General features: G+C 39.0%; 1 long non-coding RNA gene across 3 annotated transcripts; it reads left to right on the plus strand.

Annotated features, from left to right (window-relative positions):
- The first annotated feature begins 4,140 nt into the window (after positions 1–4,140).
- On the plus strand, positions 4,141–21,416 carry LOC140627415 (uncharacterized). Of its 3 annotated transcripts, none has more exons than XR_012026177.1 (5): positions 4,141–5,636; positions 6,432–6,568; positions 10,945–11,059; positions 11,483–11,631; positions 17,233–21,416. It is a non-coding gene; the product is annotated as an uncharacterized lncRNA (long non-coding RNA). The 3 variants fall into 3 exon arrangements; XR_012026176.1 differs by lacking the exon at positions 11,483–11,631 and having other exon boundaries at positions 4,546–4,608; positions 4,900–5,636; XR_012026175.1 differs by lacking the exon at positions 11,483–11,631.
- The last annotated feature ends 857 nt before the right edge of the window (positions 21,417–22,273 follow it).

Raw genomic sequence — 22,273 nt, forward strand, 5'->3', positions numbered from 1 at the left:
CAACTTTGATCTTGGGGTTGTGAGTTCAAGCCCCATATTGGATGTAGAGATCACTTAAAAAATAAAATCTTTATTTTTTTTTAAATAAAATCTTGGGATCCCTTGGTGGCGCAGCGGTTTGGCGCCTGCCTTCGGCCCAGGGCGCGATTCTGGAGACCCGGGATCGAATCCCACGTCAGGCTCCCGGTGCATGGGGCCTGCTTCTCCCTCTGCCTATGTCTCTGCCTCTCTCTCTCTCTCTGTGTGTGACTATCATAAATAATAATAAAAATTTTTAAAAAATAAATAAATAAAAATAAAAATAAAATCTTTAGGGATCCCTGGGTGGCTCAGCGGTTTAGCACCTGCCTTTGGCCCAGGGTGTGATCCTGGAGTCCTGGGATCGAGTTCCACATCGGGCTCCCTGTGTGGAGCCTGCTTCTCCTTCTGCCTGTGTCTCTGCCTCTCTCTCTCTCTGTGTCTCTCATAAGTAAATAATAAAATTTAAAAAAAATAAAATAAAATCTTTAAAATAAATAAATAAAAAATTTAAATTCTTTTAAAAAAAACATAAATCTTAACAACCACCAAATTTGTAGTAAATTAAGAGTCTGTTAATAACAAGTATTGGTGAAGAGCAACAACAAAAAAAGTTATAAACCACTGACAAATTAGTATAAACACTTTGGAAGAGTTGAATATGCTCACTCTCTTATGATCCAGTAATTCAGTCCTATACACATCCCCTAGAGAAATTCTCGAACATATACATGAGGCATGTACAAGAATATTTCTTTTTTTTTTTAAAGACTTTATTTATTTATTCATGAGAGACAGAGAGAGGGAGAGGCAGAGACATAGGCAGAGGGAGAAGCAGGCTCCCTGCAGGGAGCCCGATGTGGGACTGAATCCCGGATCCCAGGATCATGCCCTGAGCCAAAGGCAGACACTCAACCACTGAACCACCCAGGCATCCCTACAAGAATATTTCAAAGCAGCACTTAAAGTTACAAAACATAAGAACAAAGCGAATATTCATCAATAGGGGAATATTTAAATTATAATACAGTCGTACAATGAAATACAGACTGATAATTAATAAAATATATGCATTACCATGAAAGTATCTCAGAAATATAATGTTAAGAGAATAAAGAAAGTCATAGTGTTATTCCATACCTACAAAGTGTAACACACGCAAAACTAATATTTTGTATAAAGATATATACATGTATGATTTTTTAAGTGAAAATAGCAAGAGAACAATGAATACACAATTCAGTATAGCTTTCCTCCTGTGAGGGTGAGTAGTAAGGAGTACAGCAGGTTTTCAAATGCACTGATAGTGCTCTACATCTTAATCTAGGTGGTAAATATATGAATGTTCATCTATATTATATATCAGCTTAGAAAATATATGTTTGAGGCATAGTATTCAAAATGTGTTCCATTGAGTTGTTGAAAAGGAATACCAGAGCTGGACAGTGTTAAGGAGGTAAGACTCTGAGCTCCCCAACTCTGACTTCTCTCAGAGCAGCTGTACCCTTCTGATGACAGAGGTTTGAAAACCACTTCATTTCAAGCAGGGTTATTTTGCAGAAAGAAGGGTGCATCCTGAGTCACAAGGTCCCCTTGTACACTTATGTATTTGTATGTCATTAGCTATTTAGCAGAAGGCCAAAGAAATAAAAAGCTTAAGTATCAATAACATTGCCCACAGGTGACAAATTCAAAATAAAGACAAAAGAGTCATGAAATGATATCATACATCAAGAGAAGAAAACTAGTACCTACTTTCATGCAACTTTTCAGGAATTCATCAATAATGAAATGGATAAAGAGGGATCCTTCTTTCAACCACCTGTAAACTTCATAAAAATTTCTAACATTAAAAGGAGGGCTTATCACTTAATCTTTTTAACCCTACCTCTGTTGCTCATTCACTCTTTTGCTCACCCTCTCCGATAAAATGCCCCGCATGGCTATATATTTTTTCTTTTATAAAGTGTGTCAGCAAATGTGAAAATTTGTCAACTCCCTGTTATTTCAGATCTTCTCCAAATCCCCAGCATAATCTCCATAACCATGGAGTATAATTGCATAAAATATTCTGATCTAGCTATGTTTCCCCAATTCCAGTATCTAAATGGAGACCATCAAAAAATGTTCTTATGGCTTTTTTCTTTTCTCTATAGCATTTTCAACCTGGTACAACATCCCTGCTGACTCTAATACGGTAAAGCTAGGTTCCTGTCTCATGGAGTCAAAGAATGAATCTCACAGACACAGGAGAATGAGTAAAGGGATAGAAGTTTATTAAGTAAAGATACAGAGAAAGCTCTCAGAAGTGAGAGGGATCCCGACAGGGTTGCCACTGAGGGCTTAGGGTTGGTCTTTTATTGGAAGCCTAATCAGGGAACCTAAATCCTTTTAACATCTCCATTGATATACCATTGAGTAAGGACTGTTTTTTTTTTTTTTAAGATTTTATTTATTTATTCATGAGAGACACAGAGAGAGGGAGAGAGAGAGAGAGAGGCAGAGACACAGGCAGAGGGAGAAGCAGGCTCCATGCAGGGAGCCGGATGCGGGACTCGATTCCAGGTCTCCAGGATCACGCCCTGACCTGAAGGCAGATGCTCAACTGCTAAGCCGCCCAAGCGGAGTAAGGACTATTGATAACATCTTTAATGGCTTAAATCTTCTTTGGGGTCTGGTTATTCTTCGTTGGTCACAAGTAACTGTTATAACAAGACACCCTCCCCACCCATACATTAGCATGGGGTGGTCTGGCTTGTTGCTTTATCTCTGGTTTCTTTACACCTCAACATTTTCGGGACAAACTGGGCTAGGCAGAGCTAGGTAGGGGGCCACAGAAGCAGGCTCAATCACTGAGCCACCCAGGCACCCCTCCTCCAAGTTGTTAATGTTATGTAAATGTACATCGAATATGGCAGGAGGATGTAAAATTTAAAGGACCAAAATTAGAAATTTGAAGATATAGGAAGGTATTTTAAAATATGGCTAATCATCTTCTTAATTTGTTGGGCTTTGAACTTTGAACTTTTACTCACAGATAAATACTCTTATATACAAATTCTATTATAAAGGATTCTGTATAAAAAGGATTTCTAGGGATGCCTGGGTGGCTCAGTGGTTGAGCTTCTGCCTTTGGCTCAGGGAGTGATCCTGGGGTCCTGGGATCAAGTCCCACATCAGGCTCCCTGCAGCGAGCCTGCTTCTCTCTCTGCCTATGTCTCTGTCTCTGTGTGTCTCTCATGAATAAATAAATAAAATCTGGGGGAAAAAAAGGATTTCTAAGTCCAACTGGATGATCTTGTACTCAGTAAAGAAGCTTTTCTGTGCAGTGCATCACAAGCTAGTGTACCAACACTGAGGGGAATGTGCTACATATGGCATTTGGCACAGCTTCCTGGGGTATCACTATTACTCAAAGTCTTTAGGGGGCAGGGAGAAATGCAAGCAATTTAACAAAGTAATTAAAAGCAATTATTTTTTTATTAAAATGAACCCACATTCTAAAATAAAATAAACGAACATTCTAAAATGAATTATCTTCATATAATTTTAAGGTAAAGTACAACTATTCAAAGAAATAATTTGATTTCAGAGGTACTCAAAACTTTGCCCCCTCACCCTCACAGTTAAATTTACTTTTCTCTACAATTAAGGGTACTTTGGCAGAGAAGTTCGAGAAGCCAGAGCTATAGCATCTTGACAAGAAGCTAGCCAGTCTCTATTTGAACACTTTATATAATGCATGGGCTTTCACCCAAAAAAAGGAAAGCACTTACAATCATTAAAAATACCTTTAAGGGGATCCCTGGGTGGCTCAGCGGTTTAGCACCACCTTCACCCCAGGGCCTGATCCTGGAGAGCCGGGATCAAGTCCCACGTCGGGCTCCCGGCATGGAGCCTACTTCTCCCTCTGCCTGTGCCTCTGCCTCTCTCTCTCTGTGTCTCTCATAAATAAATAAATAAAATATTTTAAAAAATACCTTTAAGGGTGAGCTGGCTGGCTCATTCGCCTCAAGTCTATGCCTTCAGGTATTACTGTGCTTGTGTGCTCTCTCCTCCGCCCCTCCCCCCACCCCATTCCACGTTAGTCTCTTTTTCTAGGTAAAGGCTACTTTTTCTTTTTTTTTTAATAATTTGAATTTTTCTGATTTTATTTATTCATGAGAGACACAGAGAGAGAGAGAGCTAGAGACACAGGCCGAGGGAGAAGCAGGCCCCCCACAGGGAGCCCGATGTGAGACTTGAACCCAGAACTCTGGGATTGCGCCCCGGGCCCAAGGCACCACTAAACCGCTGGGCCACCCGGGCCTCCCAAGGCTACTTTTTCTTTTTCTTAAAGCCTAAAGAAAGCCGTCTAACCTAACTCAGCTCTGAAACCCTTCCTCTCTTTCCTCCTCAACTCCATCACCGGAACGGGAAGTGGGTGAGAAGGGGTCAAAGCCGGGAGCCCGTTGCACTTCCGCCCCACTGGCGCGAGAGGGCAGGGCGCAAGCGCCGCCAGGCTCAGGGAGCGTGACTTCCGTTTCCGTTGTGCCCCGCAAGCAGAATCATGGAGCGGGCTGGAGGAGGAGGTCTTGGTGAGGAAGAACGGTATGACTTTAATGGGGGCGAATTGTTTAGAAATGAGCAAAGTTCTAATGAAGAGATTGTCTGGGACTTTCAGATAAACATCTTAGGACAGAAGGATAACACCTCAGTTCATTTGTGTGAAAAATGCGAATTACCTATTAAAATCTATGGGCGGATGATTCCATGTAAGCATGCTTTTTGCTATGCCTGTGCAATTTTACATGGAAAAGAAGGTGATAAGATGTGTCCAGGCTGCAGTCAACTGGTGGAGCGAATTGAGGAGCATAAACAAGGTTCTTTATTCATTTGCAGCGGTGTTCAAGGATGCAAGACAACATTTTTGTCTCAAAGACATTTAGAGGCTCATATCAACCTCTGCCATATGAGAGCTGGAAACCCTGTGGCCGGGCCTTAATTTGAAAATGTTCATCTGACATGTTGCCCCAACAACACACGAAATTTCTGATTGTTTTACAAGGCTGCAAGACAAGCATCATATGAACCATATTCCAACAAGGCAGCATCCTATACCACCACCTCCTTTCCAACGTGTACTGTACAAGCCATACAATCAGCCATAAGAAGATATTTGTGCTCCTCCAACGGAATTCATTGTATACAGCTTCACCTCAACCTCCTTCAGTGACTCAGGGAACCTTTGTAAACAAGAAAACAAAGCAACCTACTAACTGTCCCTATTCAGAATGATTCAAATTTAGGTGCTTGAGAACCACTACCCACTGTCTCCACAGCTGAGCTCAGCATCATCCTGCATGTCAGAGTCAACTAGTGATATTGAACTCTCGTCATATACCTCCAGAGCAACATTCTGTACCATACTCTCACCTCCACCACCAAGAAGTCAACGCATCAAAAGGCACATCCTTCCCAGGTTGCAGGTACTTCTCGCTTGATTCACAGCCAAGCTTCAGGTCTATCAACGACAACTGCTCTCTCGCCTTCTCCATAGACGTATTATTTCTCAGATGCTACCTTATATGAAGTGTTTTCCTCCAGGACCTGTACAACCTCAACAGTGTAGTTCACTTGTAAGTACACACCCTTCTCACCATTGTAATTCACAATTTTTACCCCAATTCACATATAATCAAGGAACTTGGAGTCCTCTGTTTATAAAACTAGGGGAAATGAAAGCCACAGTCACTCCTTCCTCCATGAGTGTAGGATCTATTTTCTCGAACCCTACTTTTTGGACTGTATCATCCAGATCAGACAAGATACAAACCATATTAACAATGATAATAGCATTTTGAACAGAAGATATGATGAGGAAAAAACTTTAGTATTGCCCACCTTCTAATTAAGATTTGACCATTTGGGGCAGGAAAGTACCTCTTACAGAGGTGGCTCTGAAACTCTTAAAGTCTTGTCTCTTAAAATGGTTTTAAACTTTGCTCTTAGGAATGATTTCAAGTACTTTACAATTGTGCAGAAAAGTGGCTCAGGTGAGCATAGCTATGCTTTAACAACTTTGCTCCTCTACTGCAGTAAATTGACCCAGAGGTAACCATTTGCAATATTATTTCCTGAAAAGAAAATTGTGTTCTTTTTTTTTAAAGATTTTATTTATTTATTCATGATAGTCACACAGAGAGAGAGAGAGAGAGGCAGAGACACAGGCAGAGGGAGAAGCAGGCTCCATGCAGGGAGCCCGATGTGGGATTCAATCCCGGGTCTCCAGGATCGCACCCTGGGCCAAAGGCAGGCACCAAACCACTGCACCACCCAGGGATCCCAGAAAATTGTGTTCTACTTTCAAAAGTGTCGTTTTTGTTAAACATGCTTAGTCGTTTTTAAATATTTTATTCATTTATTTATTTCAGAGACTGAGTGAGAGAGAGAGGAACACCAGCAGGAGCAGAGAGAGAAGCAGACTCCCTTGCTAAGCAGAAAGCCCGACGTGGGGTTCCATCTCATGACCTGAGCTAAAGGGAAATGCTTAACCGACTGAGCCACCCAGGTGCCCCAAACATGCTTAGTTTTTCTTGCAATATATTTTGTTAACTGGAGTAAAGGTAGTAAATTTCAATATGGCTATAAAAAATAATTCCTTTGTACACAAATCTATTTCTCTATAACTTCTAATCTTGTTTCTAGGCCCAAATTATGTTTCCTTTCTTCTTCCTCTTCTTCTTCTTCTTCTCCTTCTTCTTCCTTCTTCTTCTTCTTCTTCTTCTTCTTCTTCTTCTTCTTCTTCTTCTTCTTCTTCTTCTTCCTTCTTCCTTGTTCTTCCTTCTTCTTCCTTCTTTCTTCTTCTTCTTTCTTCTTCTTCGTCTTCCTTTTTTTTTTTTTTAAAGAAGCCTCCACCCAACCGGCAGCGTGAATTCTTGACCCTGATATCAAGACCTGAGCTGAGATCAAAAGTCCAACACTCAACCAACTGAGCCATCCCAGGGGCCCCCCAAATTGCTTTCTCTTTAATGCAGCTGAGGCTCTGTGACCCAAACTATCTACAGGCTGAGCCCTGCCCTGTATTCTAAAAGCCATACAAACCAAAAGTATGTAACAGCTCTAGCCCTAATCTATCAAATCAGCATCAGATCCCTCTTCCTACTCCAACCCTGACCTTATGTACTATTTTTAATGGGGCATTTCCCCTTTGCTGCATTAAAAGATAAACTGAGGAGGTGTGTCATACTGGCTCAGTAGGAAGAGCATGTGACTCTTGATCTTGGGGTCATGAGTTTAAACACCACATTGGATACAGAGATTACTAAAACAAAAAATAAACTTAAAAAAAGAGAAACAGTCATATTAAACATTTTAAGAGTTTTTTTTGAGCAAAAATCAATTTGAATCACACAGTATCCAATTTTGCAGTTAGAAATTGCTCTGATGAGTTATATAAAATGAAAGACTTAAATAGGTAGAAAGGAAAAGGAACAAAGAAATTATATTAGGCAAAAAAGCAGACTGGTTATTGCAAGGTTACTTTCTTTGAGGGGATGGCAGGGCTCTATCAAACAGATTACTTAACTAGTGCTGGTTAGGTGATTCCTGATGGACTGTTTTAAGATTGCATTTCTGGAAGAACTGAAACTGTAATTAAGTTATGTCTTGGTTTAGTGATATGGGTTTTAACATACGTTAATTGTCCATTTTGTTGTCTTGTTTTTAACACCTGAAAGCCAGAGCTCACCTCATACTCTAGATCCAGCTATTAAGGCCTTTTCTTCTTCCTGTGTATGAGACCCTACCTGGGTAATTTATTAGGTATCATAGACTCTCTAGGACTGTGACCTTGATTATTCTTTGCCAGCATAAGGGTAAATCTAAAAAAATTACTTTAAAAATTTCCCTGGTGCAAAAAATAGAGAACTTTCCTCCCATAGCTCTACTTTTCTTTTTAAATTTCCTTCAGAAAATGAGATTATAATTGCTAGCTCAGCCTCTTTAAAATTCATGTAAATGTTTTTCAAAGCTAAATAAGCCTCTTACGGTTTTGCATACCAGATATGTCATTGCTGGGGGCCAAGGAGCCATCTCTTTGAATATGAACACCAACATGGGTTAACATGTATAAAAAAGGGTAAGAGGTTTTTTTGGTCTATACAGTCTCTTTAGCAGATTGCCTGTGATGCACATTGCAGTCCCATTTAATGCTTATTCAATAATAAAACTATTTCATTCTTATCTACATTTCACGAAGAAGTTTTATTGACCTGGCAGGAAATTTTATATTTAATTACATTTTCCCAACGATTTGGCAATAAGGATTTACATGGCAATTCCTGGATTGGGTGATCAGCTGACAGTCTTGTAAACACACAACAGTCAGGTAAGAAATCCTGAATTAAGAAAAGTCACCTTTCTTGCTCTCCACTATTTTGGAATGCTAGCCAGATGAACTACCCTCTCCGAATTCAAGATTTTATTATTGAGTAAGCATAGGTGATACCAGCTCTAAAATCCCCATCAGGATCACTATTGGCTTTGATGGTAGAAAAGTTGTAGAAAGCCAGAAATGTCTGCAGGGCTTTTTTTTTTTTTTTAATATTTTATTTATTTATTCATGAGAGAGACAGAGACATAGGCAGAGGGAGGAGCAGGCCCCCTATGGGGAGCCTAATGCGGGACTTGATACCTGGGATCACGACCTGAATTGAAGGCAGATGCTCAACCACTGAGCCGCCCAGGTATCCCCATGTTGTGTGTTTCATAAGGAACTCTGAGAAGTGGATTTTTTTATTTTTTGAGAAGTGGATTTTAGGGCTGAGACATGAAGTGAAATCAGGTTAGGACACCAGGCATACAAGCATGTGCCCTCAAACAGGGCGGGTAATTAGTTATCAGCTGGAGAAGTTGTGCCCTTGTCTTTTCTTGCAGGGAAATCTACTACGAAAGGGAACCACCATCTAAAAGATTGTTGCTTCCTTCTTTTCAAGAGTCAATTTGATGTAGGGAAAGATTAAGATATGCAGAGAGAACTGGTATAGCGAAGAAAAGGGGGTGGTTCTATGAAAGAGAAAGTGCTTTAATTTTCCATTTGCTCTTCCATTATTTCTCAGTCTTTCTGTACCAAATAACTTTTTACATTCTCCTTAGAATGATAGTCATCCAAAATGAGTGGGAAATATCAGAGAGGGAGACAGAACATGAGAGATTCCTAACTCTGGGAAACGAACAAGGGGTGGTGGAAAGGGAGGTGGGCGGGGGGTGGGGGTGACTGGGTGATGGGCATTGAGGGGGGCACTTGATGGGATGAGCACTGGGTGTTATGCTATATGTTGGCAAATTGAACTCCAATAAAAAAAATAGAAATTAAAATTAAAATTAAAAAAAGAAACATGGGGGGAAAAAGATTGATAGTCATCCAGTAAATACCACTAATTCATATGCTTCAAATGAGGTACTTCTTTTTTTTTTTTTTTAAGATTTTATTTATTTACCCATGAGAGACACACAGAGAGGCAGAGACACAGGCAGAGGGAGGAGAAGTAGGCTCCATGCAGGGAGCCCGATATGGGACTCGATCCGGGGACTCCAGGATCACACCCTGGGCCGAAGGCAGGCGCCAAACCGCTGAGTCACCCAGGTGTCCCGAAATGAGGTACTTCTAAGAACCTCCACAAATATGTTCGTTTGTCCAAATCAAAGAAACAGGCTTTACTACCATAAGACTGGATTCCTATGTGTCCCATTCCAGATGGGACAGAGAGATATTAACAATTTAAGAAAAAGCCCTGCAGGGCAGCCCGGGTGGCTCAGCGTCTGCTTTCGACTCAGGAGTGATCCTGGAGTTCCAGGATCGAGTCCCACATCGGGCTTCTGCGTGGAGCCTGCTTTTCCCTCTGCCTATTCTCTGCCTCTCTCTTTCTGCATCGCTCATGAATAAATAAATAAAATCTTTAGGGATCCCTGGGTGGCGCAGCGGTTTGGCACCTGCCTTTGGCCCAGGGCGCGATCCTCCAGACCCAGGATGGAGTCCCACATCGGGCTCCCTGCATGGAGCCTGCTTCTCCCTCTGTCTATGTCTCTGCCTCTCTCTCTCTGTATGACTATCATAAATAATTTTTTTAAAAAATTAAAAAAATAAAATAAAATCTTTAACAAAAAGAAAGAACTGGGAATTTGGATAAAAGATCATGTCTCTGTATAAAGGCAACAGGATAGAGGGGCTGCATTGGTCACATTGAAAAAGACAAAAATAATGTTAGGCCTGATAAATATCAACATGAGAAAAGAAACCAAAGTGCTGGGATGCCTGAGTGGCTCATTGGTTGAGCCTCTGCCTTCAGCTCAGGTCGTGATCCCAGGTCAGGGGATTGAGTCCCACATCAGGCTCCCTGTGAGGAGCCTGCTTCTCTGTCTTTCTATGTCTCCGCCTCTCTCTGTCTCTCATGAATAAATAAATAAAATTTTTTTTTAAATAAAGTGCTTTATATAATCATACATTTTTGTCCCAATGGGCATACCTGCTTTTTTTGTGCTTTACAGATACTTTATTGTGTTTCACAGATACTGCATATTTTACAAATTTACAAATTGAAGGTTTGTGGGAACCCTGCATTGAACAAGTCTATTGGCACCATTTTTCCAGCAGCATTTGCTTACTTTGTTTCTCTGTGTCACATTTTGGTAATTCTCATAATAATGAAAAATTTTAAATACTATATTTGTATGGTGATCTGTGATCAGAGATTTCAACTCACTGAAAGCTCAGTGAGCTTTTTTAGCAATAAAGTATTTTAAAATTAAGATACGTACATTGTTTTTTAAACACACTGCTATTGTGCGCTTAATAGACCACAGTATATTATAAACATAACTTTTATATGCACCAGGAAATCAAAAAACTTATTTGACTCACTTTCTTGTGATATTTATTTTATGCAGTGGTCTGAACCAAACCCATGATATGGCCAAGATATTCTGTATAAAGAAAACCTGCTCTTCCTATTCAGATCACCTGTGAAGCTGATGCCATAGAGAAGCTATTCGGGCCTCCCAGGTAATCCACTTGCCTTTCTCACTAGATGATATTAGTCTTTTTTTCTTTTTTTTTTTTTAAAGATTTTACTTTTGGGCCACCTAGGTGGCTCAGTTGGTTAAGCATCCAACTCTTGATTTTGGCTAAGGTCCATTATCTCAGGGTCATGAGATTGAGGCCCACTCTAGGCTCCACACTGGGCATGTAGGCTGCTTAAGATTCTCTCTCTCTCTCTCTCTCTCTCTCTCCCCCTCTGCACACCACCCAACCCCAGCACGCCCTGTCTCACTCTCTCAAAAAAAAATATTTTATTTTTAAGTAATTTCTATACCCAACATGGGGCTCAAACTCACAACCCCAAGATCAAGAGTCACATGCTCCAGCAACTGAGCCAGCCAGGCACCCCGCTATTAGTCATTTAAAGACTTCTTTTTCTGTGCCCAGAAAGACTCGCAGAAGTGCTCCACAGCATTTTCAGTTTGTAGCCCCACATATAGGGATGTGCACTGGCTGCTACAGGGAATTCTGCAAGCAACAAACTTCACTGAGGTCATGGACCAAACATATAGGAGACTAGAAAATGACATGACACAGTGAGTATCATGGCCCAGGAAAGCTATTGGCCACGCTTTACAACTATAGAAGAACTAAGGACTTTAGAAACCCATCGAGAATGGCTCCTGGGAGGGACTCCTGGGTGGCTCAGCAGTTGAGCATGTGCCTTTGGCTCAGGGCGTGATCCTGAGGTCCTGGGATTGAGTCCCACATCAGGCTCCCTCTGCCTGTGTCTCTGCCTCTCTCTGTGTGTCTGTCTCTAATAAATAAATAAAATCTTTAAAAAAAGAAACCCATTGAGAAGGGTTACTTAATGCCTTTCTGCTAATGATGGGCTAGGAGACACTACCAAGGAGTACCCAGAAGTAAGTGAATTCCCAACTGATTTTCATTAGCAATCTGTTGCTTTTCAACAGTCACTGGTATGGAAGCAGGGGCAGATTAAAATCACCCTCTACTACTATTCACCTTTGTCTTGACTATCTTGCCAACTATCCACACTCAAGTTAGGGAAAAGCAGTCAGACTGAAAAGGCAAAAGGACACACTGTTACTCAAAGCTTAGCAGCAGCTACTCAATTTTGTGTGGCCGTCTACAGAAAGACAAAGAAGAGAAAAAATGAGAAGAAAAAAAAAAAGAAGATAAAAAATGAAAAACCACAGTAGTAGCTACTAAACACTTTACTAAAGGGAATAACCCTACTCTGGTCAACCTAGGAAGGGAGCAAAGGAAGAAGGGAAAATTGTATATCATTATTGCAAAGAGCTAAGACATTGGAAAAGAGATATATTTTTTAAAGATTTTATTTATTCATGAGAGACACACAGAGAGAGAGAGAGGCAGAGACATAGGCAGAGGGAGAAGCAGGATCCATGCAGGGAGCCCGATGCGGGACTCTATCCGGGGAATCCAGGATCATGCCCTGAGCCAAAGGCAGATGCCCAACCACTGAGCTTCGCAGGTGTCCCTGGAAAAGAGATTGTACGAAGTGACCCAAGGGGGTGCAAAAATTATAACAAGAGAATCAAGAAAACCCAGAAAAAATATTCAGCTAGAAAATAATTGGCAAAATGCTCAAAAATTGATAGATTGAGGGAATCTTAGGGGTAAGAACTGGAAAATGATATGCTTCAATACCTTTCTCTGAGGTTAACTTATCCTTCCCTTTTCTGGTAGATATGGGTGCTACTTAGTGTCCAGTTAACTTGGAAATTTCTCATTTTGTATCTGAGTGATACAGCAATATTGGTTATTGGTATTTCATGTCAACCTTCTCGCACTCTTCTTTTCCCTCGGTGGTTCCCATTCAGATTTTTCATGTGACTCAGGAACATTTTCTTACTTTCTCCTAATTCTCTTATAAACCTATCAGGGAGCGACTCGTGCTGTGCAAATAAAGGCCTACCGTAATACATATGCCAGATGAAGTGTTTGCTGAGCTCCCTTGGAAAAGGTCACCTGATTTGGTTACTATGTGTCAGGGCTGAAACAAATTGATGCCTCACTTTAGGCCATTATTTAGCAATAATGATACTAGTTTGAGATAGAAAACCAGTAAAAGTATCTTATCAAAAGGATAAGCCATGGCAACGTATAAAACAATATTCTTTGTTTAGAGCTCAATTTGAAGTAATAAAACTTGTTATATTTTAAAATAGGGGGAAAAATAAAATATCTTTTAAAAATAAATAAATAAGAAAATAAATTTCTTTTAAAAATAAATAAGTAGGGATCCCTGGGTGGCGCAGCGGTTTGGCGCCTGCCTTTGGCCCAGGGCGCGATCCTGGAGACCTGGGATCGAATCCCACGTCGGGCTCCCGGTGCATGGAGCCTGCTTCTCCCTCTGCCTGTGTCTCTGCCTCTCTCTCTCTCTCTGTGTGTGACTATCATAAATAAAAAAATTTTAAAAAAATTTAAAAATAAATAAGTAAAATTAGGGTGAAAAAGGAGGCATAATTTTGAAAGGGCATTCACCTTGTAATAGTCCCATACTTCTAGTAAAGAAGGAAGATAAATTTGATACAGGTGGTTGACTGCTGTGTAGATTTGTACAGTATCTTAAACAAGTAAATCAATTTTCTTTTTTTTTTAATTTTTTTATTTATTTATGGTAGTCACAGAGAGAGAGAGAGAGAGAAAGAGGCAGAGACATAGGCAGAGGGAGAAGCAGGCTCCATGCACCGGGAGCCCGACGTGGGATTCGATCCCGGGTCTCCAGGATCGCGCCCTGGGCCAAAGGCAGGCGCTAAACCGCTGCGCCACCCAGGGATCCCATCAATTTTCTATTTAACCTGTGTAGTTCCTAACCCTGCAACTATTCTGACTTCAGTACCATTGTCTGCAAAGTTTTTCCACTGTAACTTATTTGTATTATCTTTTTCTCTTGCTTTTTGCTTTTATTTTAGTAGATGACTCTATTCTTGTTTGCTTTTACTTATGAAAAAGTCATAGGTAAGTCTTAGAATTCCAGAAGAGTTTGGGGATTCCCTTACTATTTTCTCTAGCCATTGATAAGAGAAATCTGTCCCAGCAGGAAGATCTATAATTATTCAATATGTGGATACATTTCTGGTAATTTCAGTAATGTAAAACTGATACTTTGTCTTCAAAGGGGCTTAAGGCCACACTAAACAAAATGCAATATTACCAAACCGAAAGAAATATTTCAGGCATCTGTTGTTACCTAAAGGCTACGAAGTGTTATAATATAGGAGTCAGCAAATTATGCAAATGAAATGACTTACTACAAAAAAAAAAAACTTAGACAATTTTGGGGTCTAATAGGATAGTGTCAACAATGAATTCCAGCTTTTGCAGATCAAGGAAAATCTCTGATGATAGACTTGTGTAATATTTGCTCCACCTCTTCTGGTTTGATCCCTAGAATCTAAACAGGAATTTGAACAATTAAAATTGGCTATAATCTCTCTCCCAGCTTTAGGGATTCCAAATTTTGAAAAACCTTTCCATTTGTTTTGTACTAAAAATAAAGGTGTACTAGAATTTTGACTCTAAAGTTGGGATTGGATTATAGACCATGGATATAATCTGGATGCCATGGCACCCTGAAAATGCCTAAATGTTTCTGAGCTCTAGTGGCAGCCACCACATTTACTGAAAAGGCTCAAGCCCTTCCGTTGGATTACTTGATTTACTTGAGTATCCCGCATGTGCTGATACTAATCTCAGAAGTATGTAAGACCCTACATTTGTTGGTACACTGTTGAGACTGGCTAGGAGCAAGCATTATTATGCAATCCTAACACTGTGATTGGAAGCTGCAACTTTCTAAACCTGGTAGTTTTTTGCCAGATTAGGAAATCAAATAAATGATCATGATTGTACAACTGTAGGGACGCCTGGGTGGCTCAGCAGTTGAGCGTCTGCTTTCGGCACAGGACGTGATCCTGGAGTCCCACATTGCTCCCCAGCAGGGAGCCTGCTTCTCTCTCTGCCTGTGTCTCTGCGTCTCTCTCTCTCTTTCATGAATAAATAAATAAAATCTTTTAAAAAATGATTGTATAACTGTAATAGAAGAAAACATTAAGCCTCAATCTGATTTATGTGATAATCCTTTTCAAAATGGAGATCCCATAATGTTTCCTGGTGGGTCATATACTTGGGACAAAGGTGACCAACTCAAGGCTTTTTATATTGTGGTGACTTATCATAAATCTTGGAAGCTTGTATTTTGTCTGAAATTAAGTTGGGTAAAGCAGATGAATTAGTAGCAGTTACTAGAGTTGAGATTCTTGGCTCTGGACAGAAAGCAAATATATATACTGATGATAAATATGTGTTTGGTGTCTGTCATGCAACAGGAAAAATTTAGAAAAATAGGGAATTGTTGACTTCAGTGAAGACTAAAACATCTCATGAAGAATTAAAGGCTGATTTGTTAGAGGCTTTACAACTGCCTACTCAGATTATCAGTATCCATTATAGAACTCACACAGGGCAATATGACAAAATTTCTAAAGGCAGTGATTTTGCTGAAAGAGCTACAAAAGCTGCTGTTAAACATGACAGACTCCAAACTTAGAAGCTCCACTTTTAATACTAGAAACCTTTGTTCATTTTCAAAACTAAGCTTCACAAAGAGAAATGAACAAATGGATTGAAAGGAGGGCTAAAAGAAATTCAACTGGACTATAAAAATTACCTAACAAAATAATTCCTATACCTTAGTCTTTATTTCCTTGATTAGTTTATTGTTATGTTGTCAACATCATCTAAGAGGGATTTTTAAAGGCAGTAAACTCTTACTACACCTATCAAATAGAGGAAATTATTCAAAACATATTAAAGAGTTTTATTATTTTTCACAATTCTTTACAGACCACTTCCAAGGTAGGTGCAAGAAAGTTTACCAGGAACCTGATATCAATTAGCTTTACAGAGAATTAGTGCCTATGGAAGGTCAGAGATTTTTGTCTAGTTGTGATGTGTATGATGTCTGAATGGCCTCGTCTTTCCATCTTCAAAAGCAGATGCTCAGCCAGGGATAAAGGCTCTCTTAATGCACATAATCTCCACTTTTGGGGCCCCAGAGGAATCAGAGGGAATCATTTTATGTCCACTGTTATCCAAGAATCATGCAAGTGTTTATAAATTCCTAAAAGCTATCATACTCCAAGTAGAATGGATGACTCAAACTCAAACTCACTGGCTAAGATTCAGCAATCTACTGGGTTAAAGTGGCATAGAGAGTTACCACCTAAAAATTAGAGCCATTCTTGCAAACAGTAGCCTTATCTCTTTCTTTGATTTTTTTTTTCTTTCTTTGAATTTATGTTTAGCAGTACAGGGGCAAAGGGCAGGCTGCCCTAAAATATGCCACTTCGTCACAGTGATCATTTTAAATAAAAGTTACTTAAGAGACAGCCAATGCAGAAAGAACTCTCTGATCCCTCCTTTGTTTCCACAAAACAAGAAATAAATGTGAAAGTTACCCTCTCTGTACCAGGAGGTAAAGAGACATCAATATTACCACAGATAAGAAATCTAGAGCCAAGAAGTCTATATAAACAACCCTTGGTACTTTTTACTAATTTACTACCACAGCCCAAATTCTGTTTTGAATTTCTTACTAATCGAAGCTCCCAAAGTTAAGCTTTCTTTGTCCTGTCAATTCCTCACAGATTTTTTGTCTTTTTACCTAAAAAGTATAAAAACTTCACGCCTTGGTGATTTCTTTGGGTCTCAATTTCATTATTGGGTCTCCATGCACATGTAACTAAACTTTGATTTTTTTTCTCCTGTTAATCTGTCTCATGTCAGTTTAATTCTTAGACCAATTGGAAGAATATCGAAGGTAGAAGTAAATTTTCCTCTGCTACATTGGAACTGTGAATTCGTGTCTGCAATCACTTCCTCTGCCCGTTTAACTGAATCCTCTCAGCATCATGTTCAATACTTCTTTTTTTTTTTAAAGATTTTGTTTATTCATTCATGAGAGACAGCGAGAGAGGCAGAGGCACAGGCAGAGGGAGAAGCAGGCTCCACGCAGGGAGCCTGATGTGGGGCTCGATCCCGGGTCTCCAGGATCACGCCCTGGGCTGGAGGTGGCGCTCAACCGCTGAACCACCTGGGCTGCCCCATGTTCAATACTTAAAAATGGTGTTTCTCTCTTTCCTTAGAAACCCTGAGACATAAAGTCAGAAGTGCCTAAAGGGACCTGCTGGAAGAAGTCTCCCCTCCATCCCCATCAAACTAAGCAATTTATCTTATACAGAAGTGTTCTAGAGAGAGGATAAGGAGTCCCCACATAGAGAGACAACTTGAAGCACTGTTGATCACCCATATGGCTGTCAAAGTAAAAGATAACCCAGATAGATTCATGCTTCCCATGTGAAGCCAGCTCCTCAGGAGGACTAGACTGGCTGCCACAAGAGCTTTGAAACTTAAATTTTCCTGAGTGACTGATATTGGTACTGAACTCAGCTGAAAGGAGGAATTCTAGTGAACGCAATACAATTCTCAGACTGCCTTGTTGTTTTGTTCACAGTAGTAGGTATTTCAGTTACTATAAGAAATACATTTTACTAGAAAACAAACATGTTATTTGTTACATTACTTTTTCTTTCTGTACTCCCAATGATGGTTCCTAAAGCTCTAAATTTTACTCCCAGTATGGATACAGCCTGGGCTTGTAAATCCAACAATCCGATTGTTGGCAGAATAAAAATAAGACCATCTTCATTACTAAGTTGTTTTTATAATATTAGATTAAACAAATATGCATCATACTCGGGCCCCAAATTTGACACAACAAAATGTTTTGTTGACTTGTTTGATTAGAAGGGTGGTATAGAAAAGGATCTGATTAATAGAAAAACAGAAATCTGGCATTCATGGATAGAAACTACAGAATGTTGTGCCCAAGATTGCAAATCCGAGAAACCACCAAGGAGCCGACACCGATGTAATCACACGAGGGTTTAATCACAAGCTCGAGCGTGGGTCCAAGTGTACCCGGCACAGCAGAGCAGAGACTTGGACCCCGAGACTAAGAAGTATAGTAGTGTTATAGGGGTCCGTGGCCAATGAGATTGTAACATACATAGAAAGTTGCACAGTCATGTCGGTCCACACACAGGTGGCCAATTGAATTCTGATTCACCCTATAGTGACCATTTGAACTAGCCTATTATTCTGGTTAGAATTGGCACGCAGGTTTGGTGGGCAAAAGAGGGGTTTTCATTCCTTGGCGGTTAAAGGTCGAGGTCCTGCATTCCTGTGTGTGCTAGTTTCTGATAAGGGTGTGCTTAATAGCTAAACTAGGGTGAGGGAGTGCCTTAAACAATAGGCAGGTCGTGTGGGGGGTTTTACATGAGATGGCGGGTGTAGCACAAAATGGAGTTAGTTCTGCTCTGCTTGTCCAGGGGTAGGGGATTTTTGTTAGATTTCCTGGGTCCCACACAGAAGATAGGTCCTATGTCACTGTTAACCACTTTGGGATACAAGTTTTTTCCAGTCCTAGAAAGATAAACTTGCCTGTTGGATTACAATAATTACTTAAATATTCAGAGATGACTACAGATTTGGATGGAGGTGAAAAATGGCCCATAGGTTGGATTTGTCCTCAGACTTAAAATGAGAGCCATGTACACTAAATTCTGGAAGTTGAAGGGGAGCAGAATCTGCTAACCCAAAATATGCCTCTTTCATATAAGGGTTGTCTTTAACTAGTTAGTTTTAAGAAATAACAGACATAGGAGAAGCTCTAAAAACCAGAAGTTACTGTTTTGTACAAAACGCTTAAATATATAAGAGAAATCTCCATTTGTAAGGCTGTCTCCCTCTCTGTACCAGGAGGAAGATGATGACTAAATCTCTAAAAACCTTGTATCAGGGGAGAAGGTAGTGACTGAAATCTGCATAACAACCATACTCTCATTTACTGTGCTTTTCCATGATAACTGGTTCCTCCCCCCTCACCCCACAACATTTTCTTTTTTTTTTTTTTTTTGTTTTGTTTTGTTTTGTTTTGTTTTGTTTTTTCCCACAACATTTTCTTTTGCCTTTAGCTGGAGATAGTATATAAAATGATGGCGTGGGCCATTTCAGAGTTACTCAGTTCTGGGTATCTCCCATGTGTATAAGAGGTATATGTATTATTAAACTTCTGTTTGTTTTTCTCTTGTTAATCTTTTATTACAGGAAGGTCTTAGCCAAGAACCTATAAAGGTAAAGGAAAAATTATTTTTTCCTTCTGTACACACTTCAATCTGTACCCCTGCAATGAGTGCCTTATAGTAGGACTTTGATACTAGATAACGGCCATGAATGTCTTTGTTTTACATCTGGGAAAATTATTTGGGCAGAAGGAATAGTTACTGAAGGGTCTAGTTTATCCTTTAATTGTAATGTTACTTCTATGATGAAAAGGCAGGAGAAATTTATTTTAACAAAAAATTTAGTTAAAAACTTAGATTATCAAGTTCCAGAGTTAAACTACTCATTAGGCTTGGATTGGATGTGATATTGTAAAAAATCACAAATTAAGACTTTAGTTAGTTTTTTTCAAGTAGTTAATTATTTGAAAGTACAAACAAGACGTCACAACAGTTTGTAAAAATTAATGACAAAGGAGAACATTTGTGTACTTTTGTATTAACCAAGAATCTGCTTTAATCATTCACCAATGGTATAATATACTGAAACGTTTTTCCCAAGGCAAATACTATACTAATTTTTAAAACCCATCCTACTGTAATTCTGATAACTGCTTTGTTGTGCATTTTACTATGGACTGGCTAGATATTTAGACTGTTGTTAGAGAAAGGTAGAAATAGCTATGTAGATAATTACAAAACTGTAGATTTACTAAAAAATAGAAACACAGAGAGGAAATTATAAGATTAAATACACATGTAAAAAAATTTAAAATTTTTCCTAATGTAAAAAAAGAACTTTTCTCCCTCTTCTTTTAGCATTTCCTTCAAAAAAACTAGAAATTATAAATGCCATCTCTGCCTCTTTGAGATATATGTAAATCGATTTAAATAGTAAATAAGCTTCCTGCCAGTTATGTATCCCAGAAATACCATTCTTGGGGGCCAAGGAGCCATCTTTTTTTTTTTTTCCAAGAAGCCATCTTTTTGAAAAATGAACTTCAAGAAGGGCAGTGCCCTGTTTCTCTGTGACAATTCAACTCCAAGATGTAACTTCCTGCATGTCAAAAGATATGAGAAATTGTATTTTTATTTTGGTTAAAGACAATTAACATGTATATAAGGGATTGTATCTGCCCTGGTTATGTAAATAAAGTAAGATTTCTTTTTTGTCTCTATAATCTCTTTAGGAGATTACCTGTGATGCATCACAGTCTTTTTAATCCTTATTTAATAATAACACTGTTTCATTATTTCAACATTTTGTGGAGAGATTTCACTGCATTGGCAGGAGATTTTATGTTTAATTATATTTCCTCAACATGAGTCACCTATCTTGGGACCAAAGTCCTTCCTTGAATCTCTAGCCCAGGGGCAAACACCTTGCAAAACTGATCTCTAGGACTCCTCTATTGTAGACTGCTCCATGGCTGCCTAGATTTTTTTTAGCTCTCTTAACCAAACTCTTAGTTAACTAATGAGGTTAAGTGAAGCTCTCAGTCCTCTACAAAACATAATAATGCCTATAGAATGCTTAGTGCTCATAGCACATAGACAATGCTGCAGTATTCACTCATACATTGAGTTTCTACTAGTTGAATCATATGCTGAAGAGTCAACTACTTCAGTTCCTGACTCTGTTGTATACCACTTGTACTTAGCATATGTATTCTTTGGTGTCTGGTTTCCTTTGTTCAATGTAATGTTTTGAACTTAACTCATGCTGGTGCATGTATCAGTTTGTTCCTTTTATTATGAGAGTTCCATTTTATTAATATACCACAATGTTTTTCCATTTAAATGTTGATATACATTTTGGTTGATTTCCAGTATGGGACTTTATTTTATTTTATTTTATTTTTTTAACTTAGAAATTTATTCTGTTTAATCCACAAGCTTTATATAAGTTTAGTTTAAAAACAAAAACAAACAAACAAAAAAAGAGACAAAAACAGTGAAAACAAGACACTATTTCAAAGTCTGGGCCCTTCCAGCCTTCCAAATACGAGAGCTCTGAAAGTTGTATATACCAATTGGAAGAACAAGACAAAATTATGAATGGAGCCATGACATTTCATAAAACAAACTTTTATATAACTGAAGGATCCTTCCTGGGACTAGTTAATTGCCTTTACAAAAAAAAAAAAAAACACAACAGAATAGAATGAATTAGTAAGGGACTTTAATAAATAAAACTACTACAAACATTCATGTGTAAGTTATTTGGTGGACGTAGGTTTGGTTTTATTTAGAATATACAAGTATGTACAAGTCCAAAATGCTGGTTAACATGGTAAAAGTACGTTGACTTTTTAAAATTCTGGGTTTTATTAATTTTTTTCAAGTAAACTCTATGCCCAATGTGGGGCTCAAACTTAAAACCCTGAGATCAAGAGTCATACATTCCACCAACTGAATCAGCCAGGTACCGTAGAGTATGTTGACTTTTATAAAAAAGTGCCCAACTAGTTTTGAAGGTAACTATACCATTTTATAGAACCCTCAGCAATGTGTAAAATAGCAGTGGTTCCACATCCTCCCCTAAAACTTGGGATTGTCAGTTATTTGAATTTCAGCCATTCTAGTATGTGTAGAGTGGTATCTCATTATATTTTTTGTTTATATCTTTCTGTTGACTAATGATGTTAAACATCTTTTAATGTACTTACCAGCTATTCATATATGCCTTTGTAAAGTGTATGTTTAAATCCTTTTTTCCCATTTATATTGTATCACTTGTCTTATTATTGAGATGTAAGAGTTGGGACGCCTGGGTGGCTCAGCTGTTGAGTGTCTGCCTTCGGCTCAAGCTGTGATCCCGGAGTTCCGGGATTGAGTCCCACCTTGGGCTCCTGCATGGAGCCTGCTTCTCCTCCCTCTGCCTATGTCTCTGCCTCTTTCTATGTCTCTCATGAATAAATAAATAAAATCTTTAAAAAAAAAGAGATGTAAGAGTCTTTCGTATGTTATGGATAAAAGTCCTTTATCAGATGTATGTATTGCACATATTTTCTCTTTGCCTGTGACTTGCCTTCCAATTTTCTTCTTGAGGAAAAGTTTTTTT

The sequence above is a fragment of the Canis lupus genome, chromosome X (genome assembly GCF_048164855.1).
Source record: "Canis lupus baileyi chromosome X, mCanLup2.hap1, whole genome shotgun sequence".
NCBI classification, from domain to species: Eukaryota; Metazoa; Chordata; class Mammalia; order Carnivora; family Canidae; genus Canis; species Canis lupus.